The sequence below is a fragment of the Grus americana genome, chromosome 4 (genome assembly GCF_028858705.1).
Source record: "Grus americana isolate bGruAme1 chromosome 4, bGruAme1.mat, whole genome shotgun sequence".
NCBI classification, from domain to species: Eukaryota; Metazoa; Chordata; class Aves; order Gruiformes; family Gruidae; genus Grus; species Grus americana.
The window spans coordinates 1,686,763-1,703,893 of record NC_072855.1 but is presented as its reverse complement, the minus strand read 5'-3'; the positions used below and the strand labels follow the sequence as shown (position 1 = coordinate 1,703,893).

Genomic DNA, 17,131 nt, shown 5'->3' with positions numbered 1-17,131 from the left:
CTCCTTCTTTTCAGCCGTTAGTAATCGCTATTACACTTACTGTAGCTGGGAAAAAAGGTGCCATTAAACTGCTTTTATTCACCCTGGACTGCAGGCGTTCAGCGCTGTAATTTTTCACTGGTCTTGCTTCTACTGGTTTTAATTATGTAGACTGTTAAGTTGTTTAAAGGAAGGCGTTGCCTGGTGCACCGGTCTCCCGCGGACGTGCCAGCTTTGGAGGTGAGACAGCGCGGATAGACCTCAGACTAATAAACCGGGTTGCATGCCTGCTTTGGTGTACCACGTGTGGGAAAGGATGTGGAGGAGCACGGGGGTCTGGACAGGACGGCCGTGGCGGGAGAGGTGATGGAAATAAGGCTTGCTCAAAAAGTGCTGGGAATTGCTCCCATCAGGATGCTGCTGCCCAGGATGATAAATTCTTCAGTTTTCATTTGGATGTCTCAGGCTTATTGTAATATAGCTGCTAATAAACCTCTTAAATTAACTGATTTTTCCTTATTTTTCTTTTTAAAAATTCCTTGAGTGGTTTTGGTAACGGATTCTTGTGCTGCACACGGGGTGGTTTGATCTCTCTGTGCTTTCTCCAGCTGGTGAACGCTCTTGCCCTGTGGCTGGCTGCGTATACGTGGGAGAGAAGCCGAGGAGGTTTTGGGAGCCTGGGTACTCCTGGTGTAACACAGCCATGTAGGAGCCTTCACGGACCTTCACCTGAAGATGCAAAACAGTTTCTGGATGTGGCAAATCAGTAATGCCACTGTCAAAATGATACCAGCACTTTGTCCGGGGTGACAGCCTGTCTCGCTGGGACCCGATCCTCAATGCCTGCGAGCACTGCAGCCCTTGCAATTCCAGCACCGGTTCTTGCAAATAACCACTGCCCATTTAGTTTGGATTTTGGTTTTTTTTTACCCAGGTGAGCAAGATTTCATATTTATTATTTGCAAGAAGGATAATGCCTCTTGCAGCAAGTTGTCAGTTGCTCAAAACACCCCTTTAGGGGAACATTACTGCCACGTAATTTCTAGGGAACTTTTGAAATACCAGCCGTGGCTTTTCAGCTGATGGGCTGTGACCGATTCACAAGCGACGGGGAAGGGAATGGCTCATATGAAACGATGTCAGGTCACCAGGGAGTTCTGGTCTCTGGGTTGCTAACGAGATGAAAATGGGTTAGTATTAGTAGGGCTGTATTATTTTACAGTAGAGGTACAATGGTTCAGTTTTCAGGGAGAGGACTCGAGCGCTGTGCCGTGCAGCGTGCCCTTTGCATGACACTCCCGTACAAATTGCAAACGGGTGTACGCAGAAATCACCAAGTGAAATCCTTCAGCAACCCAAGACTTCTCTTACTTCTCTTTCCTTTTTTTTTTTTTTTTTTTTTTTTCCCCAAACACCAAGTTCTGCTGACAGGCTCAGGTCATTTAAGCCTCTGAACATATTCTTCTAATTCGCATATATAGCAAATTTAGAACAGCTTTCGTTTGTGGGTAAAAAATACGCACTTGAGTTACTCCAGGACAGCTCAGCTTTGTTTCTCTTGCCCGTCTCCTTCTGGAGTCAGACAGGTTCCTGTGGGTGGACAGGAGGGGATGTCTCAGGCACACCATCGCGTTTATTGGACTTTAGGAGTCTCTGTCTGCTGCAATCCGAACACGATTCATCGCTGCAAACGGAGAGTCTGATAATGGCACTGTTTGAGTATTTCAAAGACTTGATTTTTGTGAGAAATCAAAATCTCTCTTGGGTAAGAGGAATACCCTCCGCAGTAGGAAAAGCTGAAATATTTAACTGATAGGGTGCTGTAGCCCTGCAGGCTGGAAGCATTTGTCATTTGTGCCGGATCAGCTCAAAGGATGAAGGTAGAAGTATCGCACGCGGTTGTCCTGATCTCTGCAGGTTGGATCCCACAAGACTGGGATTGAACTCCAGAGAAGAAATGGCACCTTAAAAATAAAGAGGACTCTCGATTGCTTCACTGTAATTTGTAATTTTTTATTTTTTTCTTAACGATGCAACAGTATTTTGATGTTTGTGTAGTAATTCCAGATGTTCTGGTGAAGGAAAAAATATCACCTGTATTTTTCAGGGAACCCATGACTCGAGGAGTGGGCATCACGGCTGTCGCTTCAGGACTTGGCTTCTGGGACGCTTGCTGCTCAGAGTAGCTTTTCATAGGTGATAGCGCAGAATCCCCAACGAAGGTTTCGCTGTCATTGACAGCTTATTTTGAGTGGAAAAGGTAGTGGTTAAATAGTCTGCTTGCACTGCAGGGAATGAAAACTAAAGACACAACAGCACGCGTCTGCTTCAGACCCTCAAGACTGGAAAGAGGAGGAGGGAGAATATGGTTTTCTTTCTCCTTGCCAATTTGAAGGTATTTTAAACCAGGAAAATATTTTCCCCAGGAAAATATATATCCCAGATACCCAAATATTATTTTTAAACAAAATGGAGAACCTAGCACCGCTGGTATGTTTGGACGCTATGAAGGTGCTCCGAGGAGAATCATGGTTTCATTCTCACAGACTGGGGAAAAATGTTGGTTTAAAGGCCGTAGCGGTGCATGAGAACTGCAGCAAAAAAAATCTGCTCGCCCTTGCAGTAAGCCGGTGTGAGAAGGGAAAACCTCTGTGCAAATCTGCGTTCGCTGGCTGTGGCAAGCGGAGGGCAGCGACACTAATAAATGTCATTACAGTGCAGAGCTGGGGAAGAACTAATTTTGGTGCTGTTGGTGTGTTTGGGGAGGCTCACTGACTTCCAGCAATAGTAGATAAAACTTCCAGCAACAACACATAGTAGATAAAAAAAATTTCTGCTGGAAATAGCTATTTTTGCATGGTTTTTCCTACTGTGCCAATAGGACAGAAATAAATCATGCCAGCACTCGTACAAGAAAGCTCACGACGGTCTTCAGAGGGGAACTGAACTCGGGCTGGGTATCACGTCACGGATTTCAAACGCAGCCGGGTGGTTTGTGTAACTGGGGTGGGTGGTGGGAGACCTCCGGGCCCTGAATAATTCAGGGACTGTGGTTTATCAGCCATCTTGCTTAACGAAGGTTAAGCCGTACAAGATACTGAGGGCAGTGTTCAGTGAGTCTTTGCCATGTGGTGTTAGTTTTGTGCCTGTTTTTTCTTGTAAAATTCCAATTATTGCACAAGTAGGTGGCATGTACTGAGGCAGGCACTTGGCCAAGCACCCAGGTGCTGTGCAGAGGGTGCGTGTGTAAGGCTGTGCTAGTCGTGCTGGGCTGGGGCCTCCCCTTTACCTTTAAATACATAACGAAAGCTGCGGCACGTGGTGCTAAACCAGGGCTGCAGCAGCCTGGTGCTGTGCTGCCTTCTGGTCCCTGGTGAGTTGCCTGGCTGTTGATTTTTTTTTTTTCCTTGCGTGCAGCTGGACGTACATTGAGTGTAATGTGCAAAAAGGGGTCAAGGAGGAGGCAGAAAAAAAACCAACCCAAAATTATTCCTTTTTGTGGACTTTGAAGCCTGAAACATCGGAGGAAAGTGGCTGTTACGTGTAACTGAGCACCCCTCTCTCTGGAAGCATGGCTCTGTGTGTCTCCTGTCCTTATTCTTTCAGCTCGTGCCTGGGCTAGCAGGCTGGGTGGGAGACCTCCTTTCCAGAGGAGGGTGGAAAATGGGCTAAAAGCTTGCAGAAGTATCTGGGGGATGTGGATTCACAGATTCACAGAAGTTGAGGGGTGTGAATGCTTACTTCAACAGTCGAACGGCTGCTCCATGTCGCATCAGCTGCCCGCAGTCCTGCCTGGAGCTGTGTGGGACCCTCGGAGCTTATTTTAGGGTGGAAAACAGAGGAACAGGGAGGGTCAATGTGGCTACTTTGCTTTGCAGGCTGCTTCGGTTTCTAACAGCCCTGATTTTTAGTCTAATCCCAGCAGCACAATACAGATTGCAGCTCTGAATTAAGCCACCCTTAAGAGGCCCAGCTGCAGTTTTTCTAAATACAGGCTTATGTTTTTATAACTGGTGCAGAGTGAGTTTCCCAGCACTCCCCGTTGCATCTGATGGTTGTCTGAGCTTGCTGTGGATTCTGGCTTCGAGCTTTTCCCCCTCACTTGTAACTTCTGCCATCAGTGAGAATTTGTAGTAGGAAACCCACAGCAGCAGCAGTTGAGCTTGAAAGACCGATGAATAAATTCCTTGGCTTAGCAATTACTTTAACATGGAGGAAGCGTCGCCTTCCCTCCCTCTGTGCCTTATGGGGCTGCTTTTTAGCATCCCATCCTCTGCAAGAAGCTGCAGGGAGACATGTATGGCTTTGTCTGCAACATTCAGCTGCTCCAGTGCCACCATCTCTGCTTGGATGAGGTAGACCGACGCAACTCGGCGCTCCTCTGAAGCATCTCCGTTTGCTTGACACGGCATGGGAGTAAAGCGAGTGGGAGCATCGCGCCGTCCCGCCGCAGAGGCAGAGCGGGAGCCTGTGTTTGAGGCCAGGTGCTGCCGGCACCGCTGGCATCCGGCACGGGGGGTTGTGGTCCCGCTTCTGGGCAGGGACCTGCTTATCAGCTGATAGATGCTGTAGGGAGAGGGCTGCAGAAGGGGAGTAGCGAGCGGGTTGTCCGTGTGTTGACCCCAGTCGTAGTGGGGTATTCTCCATAATCGCTGTTCGAGGGTGGGATTTTGCGTAGTTACATTGATCGTGATAAGAACTGTTGGGAAACTGCTGCCACGGAGGGCCGAAATCGCTGTGTCCGTCTGTCCTTCTCTTCCTTCCAGTTCTGTCAAAATCCTAATCAATGCTAATGATTCTTGTATTTCCTAATCCTTCCCACCTGCTTAGCGCTTTGCCCATGGCAGCCGGGCGAGATAAGTGTGTGCTATCCATCGCAGGCGGGGAGAAGCACTGATGCGGGGAGGCTCCGAGGTCTGGGATTCGAGATAGGATGCTCCTGGCTCCAGCGGGGCTGGAAGGATGCTGCCGGTTACGAGGTGCAAACAACCTTAGCCCTCTCCGCCTTCCAGGGGGGCCTGCCGGATGCCGATGCTCCTTTTCATTCCTAACCTTTTTATTTTTTTTTGTTTTTCAGCCCCTCTTAACACTGTTTGTAGTTCTGCTAAGTCATAAAACAAGCACCCTGGGAGTTCTCCTTATAAGCAGACAGCAGTATAAACAAACACCCCATACCGTTCGCCTGGCGCTCCAGCCTTGAGGAGTCTTGTTTTCAGCTCTGACCCCACAACCTTTCCTCTGGTTGGCAGCGTGCTGGCGTTGACAGTTCGAATGGTTCAGCCAGAGTTGAAAGATAATTGCTGGAGGAGCAGCGGCCGGGATGGTATGTGTTATTCAGCAGGACCCCCTTGAGGCGAAGCTTTGAATCTGGTGCACATTTCAAAGCATGTGTTAAACTTTATGTGATACTGATTAAAACGGAGGGCTTCGGGGTGAATTGGCAGGGCCCCGCAATTGCATCTGCCAAATGACATGCAAAGAAATGTCTTGCTACAATATAGGGCTTGAGGACTTGTCTCAGCAGAATCAGGCTCTGAAAGGGGGAAAGCCTTGCTGGGGCGTTCTTCCTATATGGTGCGCACACACGAGCGCTTATAGGTCCTGTGTGAGCCCTCTGCTCGTACGGTATTTTCATTTAAAGCCTTTTTATTTTCAAACCCATATGGAAATAATACTGCCTCCCCCCTGCCCCATCGTGTCCTTCAACTTTATGTTTCCACGGAGCAGATGTAAAAAAGTGAGGGGAATAAATGAAGGCAGGTACCGTCAAACCCTGGCTCGGTCTGAACGAGCGGGATGGACGTGCCAGCCCAGGGACTGCGGACAGCAGGCGATGGAAGGAGCTCTGACACCACCATGGTTGCTCTCTGGTTCCACATCCTCAGTGAGGATGTGGCTTGGTGTATTCTCTGATACAGTTTTTTATCCGTGCATCTTGGTGGTGCTTTGATAGCTGGCTCTGAGATGCACAGAGAGGTTAATTTTATTTCATAGAATCCCAGACTGGTTTGGGTTGGAAGGGACCTCCCAGCCCATCCAGTGCCACCCCTGCCATGGGCAGGGACACCCTCCACTAGCCCAGGTTGCCCAAAGCCCCATCCAACCTGGCCTTGAACACTGCCAGGGAGCCAGGGGCAGCCACAGCTTCTCTGGGCACCCTGGGCCAGGGCCTCAGCACCCTCACAGGGAAGGATTTCTGCCTCACATCTCATCTCCATCTGCCCTCCTGCAGCTTCAGGCCATTCCCCTTGGCCTGTCACTCCCTGCCCTTGTCACCAGCCCCTCTCCAGCTTTCCTGGAGCCCCTTCAGGGACTGGAAGGTGCTGTATTTTCAAGATGATACTCTGTTATGGGGTGTTCACTTGGACCGAGCTCACCGGTGTGTTAGGTTGCAGAATTGGAAAGAAAATGTGGGTCCTGATGTGTTCCTCCCGTTCCTGCTGTTTTATGGATCCTCTTTTGTGCGCAGCACAGCCTGGGGAACTCTTGTTGTGTCAGAGTATTGCAAAACTCTGTTATTAGCTAAAAACCACTCAAAAATAGATATAATAGATAATTGGTGGGAACAGTCTAGAATCTTTTTGAGATAATCTTGGTGGGCTGCACGAATTTTCTCTGGTGCTGCAAGTGTGCAGTGCTTTACCAGAAGCAGTAGCAGAAGGCAAGGAGCCTTCCCATGCCCCAGGGAAATTTTGGAAAGGGTTTAGGAAGCAATTGTAGGGGGAAAAGAAGAAGAAAAAAAAAAAGAGGAAAAGCTGTGAAATGGAGTGTGCTGGAACATGTTTCTCATCTGTGATGCAGCGGGTGGGTGATACAGGAAAGTGCCCGTAGGTTTTGGGGCAGCATCCGCTGCTCTGTGCCAAGAAGTAGGACAAAGATGTGCCCGTAGATGTTATTGCTTGAATCGGGGAGGCCAAGGGAGTTGGCTCCCATTAACCTTACGGTGCTTTTGTGTGCAGGTAAAACTGGTCGTCTTGCTTTCCAGCTGCTTTTCCACTTGTACACTGATTTACATACATCCTATGCCAGCTTTCTCTTCTGTTTGCCCATTAAAAATAAACAGAGCCTTCCTTCTTGGAGCATCTTTTGCTCCAGGGTTGGTGGTTGTTTTTTTTTTTTTTTTAAGCTTCCAATAGCTTTTTTGAAGCCGTTCAGAAGCTGTTCCCCTTTGGCGTTAGGCGTCAGCGTTTCCAGTCAATGATAGAAACACTTTCCAGTAAGAGCAAACGCCGAGTGTTTGGGGTTTGCTGGGGATTGTCAGCGTTTCCAGCGCCCAGTCCTTGGGTATTTCTGGTGATTGCAGCTTTGGACATCTTAATTGTTGTGACTTTGAGCAACTGTGCCGTTCTCTGGTAGGAGAACGTTACCGAGAAGTTTTAGAAAGGCCCAGATTACATAAAGGAAGGACAATAACAGTTTTTACCGCCTGAACTGTTTTGGAGTTGTACAAGATGAGGGGTGTGAACGCCAGCTGATGCGGCGCATTAAGTGGAACCAGATTTATTCCTCAAATAACTTGTTGTCCCTCCTGTTAACTTTTCTCCTGCTAGCCAATACAGTCTTTTGCATTGGCCGATGTGTCTGTGAATGTTCACGTCTTCTGGTCTCTTCTTGGTTTTGGTATCATTTTTCCTTCTTTCCAACATAATTCTGATGAGCTTTTTGCTATCCTTTTTTGCTGCTTTGCCTACTTCTAGTCTCTTTTGTTTCTTTCTGGCCATGTTTCATTAACACTTGCAAAATTCGTTGCTGTCTTGTCATCTTCACAAGTGAGAACTTGATGAACTTAGTGATGGTGGAAGTGTGACAGCATGGAAAAAAGCAATGTGAATTTTCCATCTCTGTATTTTAGTTAACTTTATTCTGTGGTGTCTGTGACTGGAGAGGGCTGAGACGGGTCTGTGAAGCTCCTGAGGTCTGCCCAGCCTCACAGGCGTATTTCTTTTCTGGCAGCGAGGGCTGTTTTGTCTCCTGTTTTGTGGTTGACTACAACGGAGAAGGTGGCCAGATCAACTCTGTGTGCACCCAGTGGTAATTTAAACTAATGTTACATCGTCCTCAGCATTCCCCTGCCACCTTACAGCATTGCAGATGTTGCATAGAGAAAGAAAATAACAACAACAAAATTAATGAGTTTTGGTCCAACCTAGATTGTGATCTGCTGGGCACGAGGAGCGTTCTTGTTTTGCACGCTGGGCAGCACACGTGGTGTCTCCTCCCTGCTCTTCCTGCGTTCGGCATAATTGCGTACGGTCACGCAGGAATTTTGCGGATTGTCTCCGGATCACTGCTCAGCGTGTTGAGGTTTGCAGAAGTCACTTAGGACCCGTTTGCTAGGTCAGGGACTGGTCACGTCGGCAGGTTATTGCATGGTTCAGGAAAACCGCTGACCTTGTGTTAACTCGCTGGTGTTCCTGAGCCTCGTGATCCACAGATCCCTATCTCGGGATGCTCTAGGTGAACTGCGTAGCCGTTTTATTTCGTACCTCTGTCTCTGAAACGTTGGGTGTCTGGGGTATCGAGGCATATTTAGCTGCTCCTGGTAAATCTGCGCCCACCTTAGTCGAGCACCCTGCATGGGAGCTCTGTGGAGCGTCCTGCTGCTGCTGCTGCTCCCCATCAGCCTCTCCTGTGAACTTACCAGAAGTCCGTTGGCAGCGTAAAAACTATAGATGCTTTTTGTTACTTGAAGTATTTTCCTTATAAAATGCTGGCAAGTGTAGTGACATAAGTGAACCATTGAAATATTAATGAACAGATTTGTAGGGAAAGGGAATTCATGTCCTCTGGATCAAAGAAATTTGTTGTATATTAATTTGATGTATTTACAAGTTCAAATGCTTTCTAAATGTCTTCTTCTTGTGCTGTTTCTGTTAGCAACGAATGTGAATGTTTTCAATAACCTTTTATTTGTAGCAAAGCCGACAGAAATATTTTCTGGTTTACTTCAGAGTTGGTGGCATTGCCTTCAAGCGGTCTCTGGCCTTGGAGGTTGAGTTAACCCCTTTGTATCCGCCGGGATTGCACCCATGCCAGACATGTAATATCTAGAAGCACTTGGCACAGACTGCAAGAAATCTGGTTTAGTTCTTGAGAGCCCAATATTTAACATGCAATTAAAAGGCTATGAGCTTTGCTAACTCTTATAAATTTCTTTTGCAAGTGTGGCTGTTAAAGTCCAATTTTATTAGCCACCTGTGCACGCTTTATTTTTTAAATAGGGACGTTGGCCCTGTAAATCTGACTTTTTAAAATTTAATGTATCAGATGTTATTGAAGTATCTTTACAGCGCTGTGCTGTTGTTGCAGCTGCAGCTTTGATAGCTTATATTTGCAGCTACTGCGGATCTAATTTTGTACGTGAGTTTGCGTGGGGGGCATGTATGCATGCGCACAGAAATAGATTTTATGGTATTTCCAGTGAAGCATCTACAGGCAGACCTGGACGGGGCACGGTGTTAAGGGCAAGAATCCATCCCTGAGCTTCAGGAACTGTACGCAAATCTAGAGGGTTGGAGCAGCCTTTAACCCTCCAGCTGATCTGTTTTCAGGTGTCTCGTAGCCTGGAAGAAACCCAAACCAAGCCCCCACAACACTGCAGTCCCATTTATTGCAACGAAACTTCAACTCAGATGATCTTCAGAGAACGTAAGATCATTTCGGTTGGAAGGACATCCAGGGAGGTCTCTAATCCAACCTCCTACTCAAAATAGGTCAGGATTTTAGGTCAGGCTGGGCTTCTCAGAGTTTTATCTTGAAAATCTCCAAGGATGGAGGCTGCAGAATCTCTGGGCAACCTGTTTCTTCATTCTGTCCACTAAGAACTGCTCTGGTTTTGTTTATGCTTGTTTTCACCATGCACTGCTGTGAAGAGCCTGGCTCCATCTTCTCGGTGACCTTCTTGTAGGGATTGAAGGGGACGACTGTCAGATCACCCTGAAGCCTTCTCCAGGCTGCCCAAGCCCGCCTCCCCCAGGGATGTGCTCCAGCCCCTGACCATGTTAGTGGTCTCCACCTGACACATCTGGTTGATGCCATCTTTGTCCCAGGAAAGCTCCAACTGGGCACACTATTCCAGATGTAGTCCAACAAGTGCTGAGGTCCTTGGGATGGGGTGAACAGGCCCTTCTGGTGACATTTCCAAGGAATGTATCGTGTAGCTGCTTCACCCGACTCCGAGTCCCCAGCCAAAGGATGCTCAGATTTTTGCTGTGCTTTTAGTTAATATTTTCTCAGTTTTTGGTGGGTTCTTTCTTGGGACTGCAACTAGTTTTGTGCTGTTGCCCTGTTGGCAAGGAGATGGCCCTAACAGCCTGTAGGCTGAGTAGTTTTTGGGTACTCAAGGAATATGTGAATGTAGCTGTAGAAGACTTCTGTGCGTGAATCTCATGTAGACAGATGCCCTGCTTCGTGCTCCTGGGGTGAAGCTTGTACGAAGCATGAGGACCTGCCTGCCACCGTCACGGCTAAGGATGAAGGACTCATGGTGAGAAACTTTGGCCATTAGCGATGGTGCTGGAAGTCCCGCTTGCCCGTCCCGTGAGCTTTGTGTGCTGAGCCTCAGATGGGAGATCCTTGCATGATATCATTGTCCTGGAATGCAAACTTATCCGATCCAGTGAGACTTGGATCAGCTCTCCCATGAGCACAAACAATAAAAATTGGCCTCCTGCAGAGGGATGATGGGATTTATTGTGGGTGCATGTGGCCCAGGTCTGGCTCTTGCTCACCTGTTTTATAGAAACCTCTAAAATGTGAGAGCAGTACCAGGTGTCCCGAGGCATTCAGGCTTAATTCTGAACCTTTCTGTGGGACTATGGCCAAGGACTGGACACCGCACTGGAGACAATCTCATAAGTGTCGTCTTTATTATATGAAGCCCAGGTAACTGCGTTCTGCATTGTCTTCAGCCGCTGTCCGCGTGTTACGTGGCACTTTGCACTGGTCTGCAAAGATCTGCCCTGACCTTAGAGTCTCTTGGAGCTATAATTTTATGCTGTGCTTTTTTTTTTATATAACTGAAGGCATGACTAGCTTGCTGTTGCAGCTGACTCAAATTTTTTGTCTTACTTTTAACAGCGTGGTGGCTAATAGTGCTTACGAGGCTTTAATATCTAAGCTATGACTCCCCAGTTTGTTTCATATATGTTAAATGGCTTTTTTTTTTTGGGGTGCTTTTCCTCAGAACTATAGATTTCGGCTGTCACGTCCTCTTCTCTTCCCGTACCAGTAATAAAACCCGCTTGTGCGATGTGGTTTTTAAATACTAATAATTTCCTCTTAGTCACAGACCTTATGTACCGAGCATCAACCAGGCTGGGGAAAATTAGCTTTTCTGCCTTATAAACCCCTGTGAACAGTTGTTGCTGATAGAAATGTTGACAGACCCCCTTGCTTGGCGGTCTGCGTGGTGCCACTGGAATGAAATGTCAATATTCTGTGCATGGGTGGGACAGCTTGTATACAGCTGAGCCTTGCAGTCTTTATCACAACCAAACAAGTCTTTGGAAGCGTTCAGTGATTTTAATTTTTTTTTTCCCCAAGTATTTATTTGCTTTTCTCCCTTTTAAGCCAAATTCTTGTCGTTTACTGCTTCCTGGATCCAATGATTTCTGATTGACTTAAAATAATAATAATAATAATAAAATACCCTGTGTAGATTAAGCTGCTGAAATGCCTTCAAGGCATTGTTTATAGGTCTATGTTCTTTCTTTGCTAAGAGAAAGTGAGTACTTTAATGTCTTCCATATTTCACAAATCTCTCCAGCTTGGATGCAAAGTGCTGTGGCATTTGAAGATGCTTTTTGCCGCTTTTAGGGAAAGACTGATGGAAATGTTGGCAGACACGGCCGTAGTTCTGCCTCTTAAGGTAAGTGTCACGTGTCTGAGAGGTTCAAGATCAACACTGTTGGAAGCTGAAGACCTTAGAGCTGCAGAAGGTGCTGTGGATGAGTTATGCTCTGGAGGGAATGTTTTTTGGAGGAATGGTGGGTGAGAAGAACAAGCTTTGCAGCCTGGGCAGGCACCAAGGAGACCAGCTATTTCTGAAGCCTTAGAAACACACTCTGGCTCCACTTTGCCTTATAAAGCTCTACTGCAGCGTGCAGGTCACTGGTGCTCCAGCTGTAACCTTCTACCATCCCCACGGGCAAGTGGGAAACACATGCTGTGACGGAGCTGCTGGTAACGGCTTGTCAGTCCTCAGATGTGCCCTGTGAATGGAGGATCATAGAATCCCAGGCTGGTTTGGGTTGGAAGGGACCTCACAGCCCATCTAGTTCCAACCCCCTGCCATGGGCAGGGACACCCTCCACTAGCCCAGGCTGCCCAAAGCCCCATCCAACCTGGCCTTGAACACTGCCAGGGAGCCAGGGGCAGCCACAGCTTCTCTGGGCAGAGACTTCTTGATCTCCTCATCCTTGTATCCCTACGAGTTGTCTCTGTTGCTGAAGCTCATGGCGTAATTCATGTTCTTGGCCACTCCTAATTTCCAAGTGGATGATAGTTGAAGGTGAATTGTTAACCTTCTCCACAGAGGCTCAGAAATGAAACCCTGCGGCTGATCAACCTCTAAGACCACCACCGCTCCTATTGTTTATTTAGCTGTCCTTCTACAGCCAACTGAAATGCTCTCTTGGAACAGAGGGCTTCTTAGCTGGTGTCCCTTTGGCCTTCACCGTCCTCCTGGTGACAGGCACCCATGTGAGGCCAGTCCTTGAGGGACACATCGGTGTGTTTTGTGGGCGGGGGCGCTGATACCGCATCGACCTGGCGGGTTCCTCATGTACCGTTTGGTTTTTTTTCTAACCTCGTGGAATATTTAGGCTTTGATCATACTGTTACATTGGGAAACAAAGGAGATACCGCTAATATTGACCCCCTCATAGCTTCTTTCCTTGTTCTTCCACTTACTGCATGCTGTATTAGTGTAACGTACCGGCTATAGGCTGTTCTTACAGATGACAAGGAGAATCCAGTGTTTGCTTCCTTTTTGCATCTGGCTGGCTCTCTTTTTAATGACTTAGGCTGGCAGCGGGGTGGGATTTGGATATGAGAAAGCCTGGGAGGTGGCAGAGGAGCTGCAGGCGTTTAACGGCACAGATTTGGTACGAAGTGGAAGTAGCTACTTATGTCACGTTGGCTTTAGAATAGTTTAATGTTTGATTTCTAACGTTGACAATTGACATTTTTGCTTCCTATCTGACCTGGCGATTCTTTATACGCTGGGGGACAGAGGAAGAGTCGGAAGAGAAGTGGCAGGTGATAAATTCTGTGGTTTTAATCGTAACTTGGAACAGCAAAACCAGTGTGCCTTTGTCTAGGTTTCGTTGCTTTAGGAAACCTGAAGAAGGGTTCTTTATAGGCTAGGTGTGTCTTTAGCGTACGTAGGATGGATGTGCGTGTGATTCCCTCTAGAAAAGGGCTACATGCTCTGCTTCTGGTGGGCACTCGTTTCTCTCCGATGACACCAGAAGACCTGGAGAAAAACAGAAAATAATTCTACGGGCAGAAGCAAGTGCAACTTGGGTCAGGTTCCTCAATGACCAGTAAATGAGCATCGATTTCTTCAGTCACTTTGAATCCCGCAGGTACTCAGGAAGGATGGCTAGCCTCCCGGTGAGCTGTTGTCTCCCACGCTGTGCTGCTGTCTTACCATGGACAAGTAGTTGACATCCAGAGATGCAGAAGGATGTCATGGTCTGATGTGCAGATGAGGAGCTGATGCGATTTCCATGTTCGCAACGTCTCTGAAGCCAACGCTGGCGCTTTGGTGATGGAGGCTATATAGGGATTTAAGTAAGAGTCTGACAGAATTTATCTGTCAGAATTGCGTAGCTGTTATGTAGCTCCAAAATAATGAAGACAGTCTGTAAATTAAAATTATATCTGTCACTTATAATATCTGTACACGAATACATACTAACTCCTGGCGAAGCTTTCTTTAATGCAGTTATTACATAAGAGTTGATCTAAGGATTCGGGTTCTTTCTCCGTAGCGTGTTTCTTTGCGTGGCACAGATATGTTATATACAATACATATATTGCCGCTAAAGGGACAGAAATGATCTAAATGAGAAGTATTCAATTTTATAACAGTCTTTAGGCTTGAGTCTATGTGCTGTAATGTTTTCAAATTTCAGGGAACTTCCATTCCACTAATAAAGAAAAAATAATTTTTTTTTTTTTTGACTGGTGGCAACTTTATGGTATAACGGAATGAAAATCTGGGGAAAGGCAACGTGTAGGGATGTTGTCTGGGACTGAGGCTGAATTGTATGAAATGTTGTAATAGCAGCTTTGGGAGAAGAGTTTGCAATAACCACCTTTTTGGAATTCAGATTTCTGGTTAATTTTGTGTAAATTTGACAGTGTTATGTACAAGTTCAGCCTTGTAACATCCAGTACCTGGGCAGGGGATGGGGTGGCAGGGATGGGAGAGGTGAGAATGTGTCTTCAGCAAAACAAGTCAACAGCGTTCCCACCACAGATGAGGATGTGCTGCTCCAGGACTTCGAAGTCTGTGTAGAGCATTAACGAGGATCCAGCGAGAGCGCTGCTGTAAAAGCACGTGGGGTGAGTTTTTCTTTGGAGAGATAATTAGATCTGCTCATTGTACCCAATTCTTCAGACTTTCAGAGTCGGGTTTGTGCAGGTAGCCAGATGCTGATTGCTGTTGACTTCTGATCCCGTAAAACCTTGATCAAACAGCTGGAAACAATTGAAAGAAAGTCCATGTTCTTTTGTTTAACGAGACAAAGCCTATTGTGTGTTAGAGCAGCGCATGAAAGATGGTTTCTGCTGTACTGTACCGAGGGACAAAGGGCTGAGCACTTCATTTGAAAAATTACTTTCCCAGACAAAAGAACAAACCATTGAAACAAATGTGACGTGCGAGTTGAAATTGTTTTCTGGTATGCAGGGGATGCAGCGTACGATGTTTCGCTGACATCTGCATCCAACGGGGAGTGCTCGAATGGGTTTTTGAGTAGGAATTAGGTATTGAAAGTGCTTTTCTCTAAAGAAAATACTTTGTGGTGTTGGAGCCGTCCTTTTAGTGCCTGTTTGAAAGGTATGCTGCGGGTTCACGGATGCCAGAGTATCCTTTCGGAAGGATCAGAGTGAGTTGTAACATGCTAAAAATTAGCAGCATGTTCCTCTCTCCTCTGAGTCACGGAGCAGAGCAAATGCCAATCAGAGAGGCTTTCTACTTTTGGATCTCCTTAAAAAAAAGAATAGAAATAAAATTTAAAAAATAAAAAGCATGCCTGCATCTCTGCCCTTTACTGGTTCTCTGTCCACTTGCACAAAGCTGCTTTGCTTGCAGGAGTGTTGTGCTCGTCCCGTTTTGCCCCCCACGTTTCTGCAGGATGCATGCTAAATATTTTGCTGCTCCTTCACATCCCTCCCAAAGCTCTTGTTTTTACCAGGAGTCCTTTCTAAATTGATCTCGTCGTTGTCAGTGTCCTTCCCTTGTCCTGTAGATCATCCAGACCTACCTGGAGGCACTGAGAGAGGATCACAGTGATGTCTGGCTGTTGTCTGGGTCACTCGGTGGGAGCAGCTTCCCCCCCAGAAGGCGGGTAGCTCTGTTACCAGGATGCTGTGTCTCAGCGGTGGGATGTGTTTTGGCTGGGGCACGGCACCATGCGGTCACAACCGTACATCATCTGGGGCGGGCAGAGTGAATACGGGTGTCCGGAGCCATCTGTGTGACCTTCTTCTGAGTTTGCTTGTATTGGGATGCTGACTTTTGGGCACGTAGACTCTGAGGTTTTGTGTGACATCACCTTTGATGACCTCCCCTAAGAAATACCTTTTTGATCCCTGCTCGGTTATGGGATTCCCTTACTTCATAGGCTCGATGGTTTTCATAACTGTATGATTCTTTGATTCTTAAGTGCGTTTAGAGTGTGAAAACCACAATTTCACCAGAAATTTGCATTTGCACTGAGATTTAACGGTAGGAGAAAGGGCTGTAATGAAATTGTGCTGTCGGGACTTTGCTATGGAAGGGGTTGTCCAAAAGCGGAGCATGAGACTGCCACTGTGCGTTATTAATTTGGTGTGTGCACGCTCTTGTTTTTGAAGGGCAGAGTTACACTTCCAGCATTTTTGCTCTCTTGCTCTGACTTTACTAGTCCCAGTGTTTGACAGGCTGATCTGAGGCTTTAGCTCTTGGAAACCACTTCAATGGGTCCTGTGAGCTATAAAGATTATCTGAGCAGGGGCCCAAGGAGCTCTCAAACTTGAGCAATCAATCCCTTATGTAGTTTCACTGGAGACGGAGGACTAAAGGCTTTCCTTGACTGACTTCTCAGACTGAACCAAACTATTTTTTTTTTTTTTAAAACCATTTTTTTAAACTATTATTCCTTTTAAGTTAAGGACCTAGCCAAGGGGGCTGGGGATGGAAATTCTTGAGACCTGAGGTTGGAGGCAAACACGGGCTTTGTATAAGAGGCGTAATATATCTGATGAACTTCACTGCCTTGCTGGTAGCTCTAGGTTTTACACCCATCTGATGGTCATTTTTTTTTATTGTGGTTTCTCTTCCCCTCTTTGTGTTTCTGAGACGCCAGCTCACTTCTCTGTTGTTTTCCCAAACTCGTCAAGGAGCTTTGCTCTAACCTTGGCTCCCGTCATTCTGGGCATTGCAAACCGAGGGAGCAGCCACGGCAGGTCGGGCCAGAGGTCTCTTAATTGCAGCTTCCACAGGTCATAAGCTTCACATTAAGATAAGCTGCAAAAACCATTGTTATTTGTATTACAATAATGCATTTTGTTGGCCAAGTTATTTGGAGCTGTTAACTGCAGAGACAGCATGGAGTGCCAAGGGGAGGGGAGGTCTTGCTTGCTGTTAAACACTTTGCTGAGCATGAAAGCAAGGAAAGCGTGAAAGCCAGGAGTGCATCTGCTGGGGCAAGGGGTCTTCTGCCGAGTGCAAAATATGAATTTTGCAATAAAATGGCTTTTGTGTCTCCGGAGTCACTTGCATGGCTGTTGCGTGTGATTCGGCCGCATTTAGATTCTTGGAAGGCTTAATTACAAGGGATTAATGGTGATGGGTACCCAAGGAGAGGCTTTGGAAGTGCTGCAGCTGAAGCAAAAGGCCGCGGAGTAAGTTTGTGTTATTAGAGGCTGGAGAACCTGC

General features: G+C 46.8%; 1 protein-coding gene across 5 annotated transcripts in view; it reads left to right on the top strand.

The window, feature by feature from the left end:
- The window catches only part of EXOC6B (exocyst complex component 6B), a 306,176-nt gene that overhangs the window by 74,108 nt on the left and 214,937 nt on the right, over positions 1-17,131 (top strand). The gene's annotated exons all lie outside the window — the stretch shown is intronic.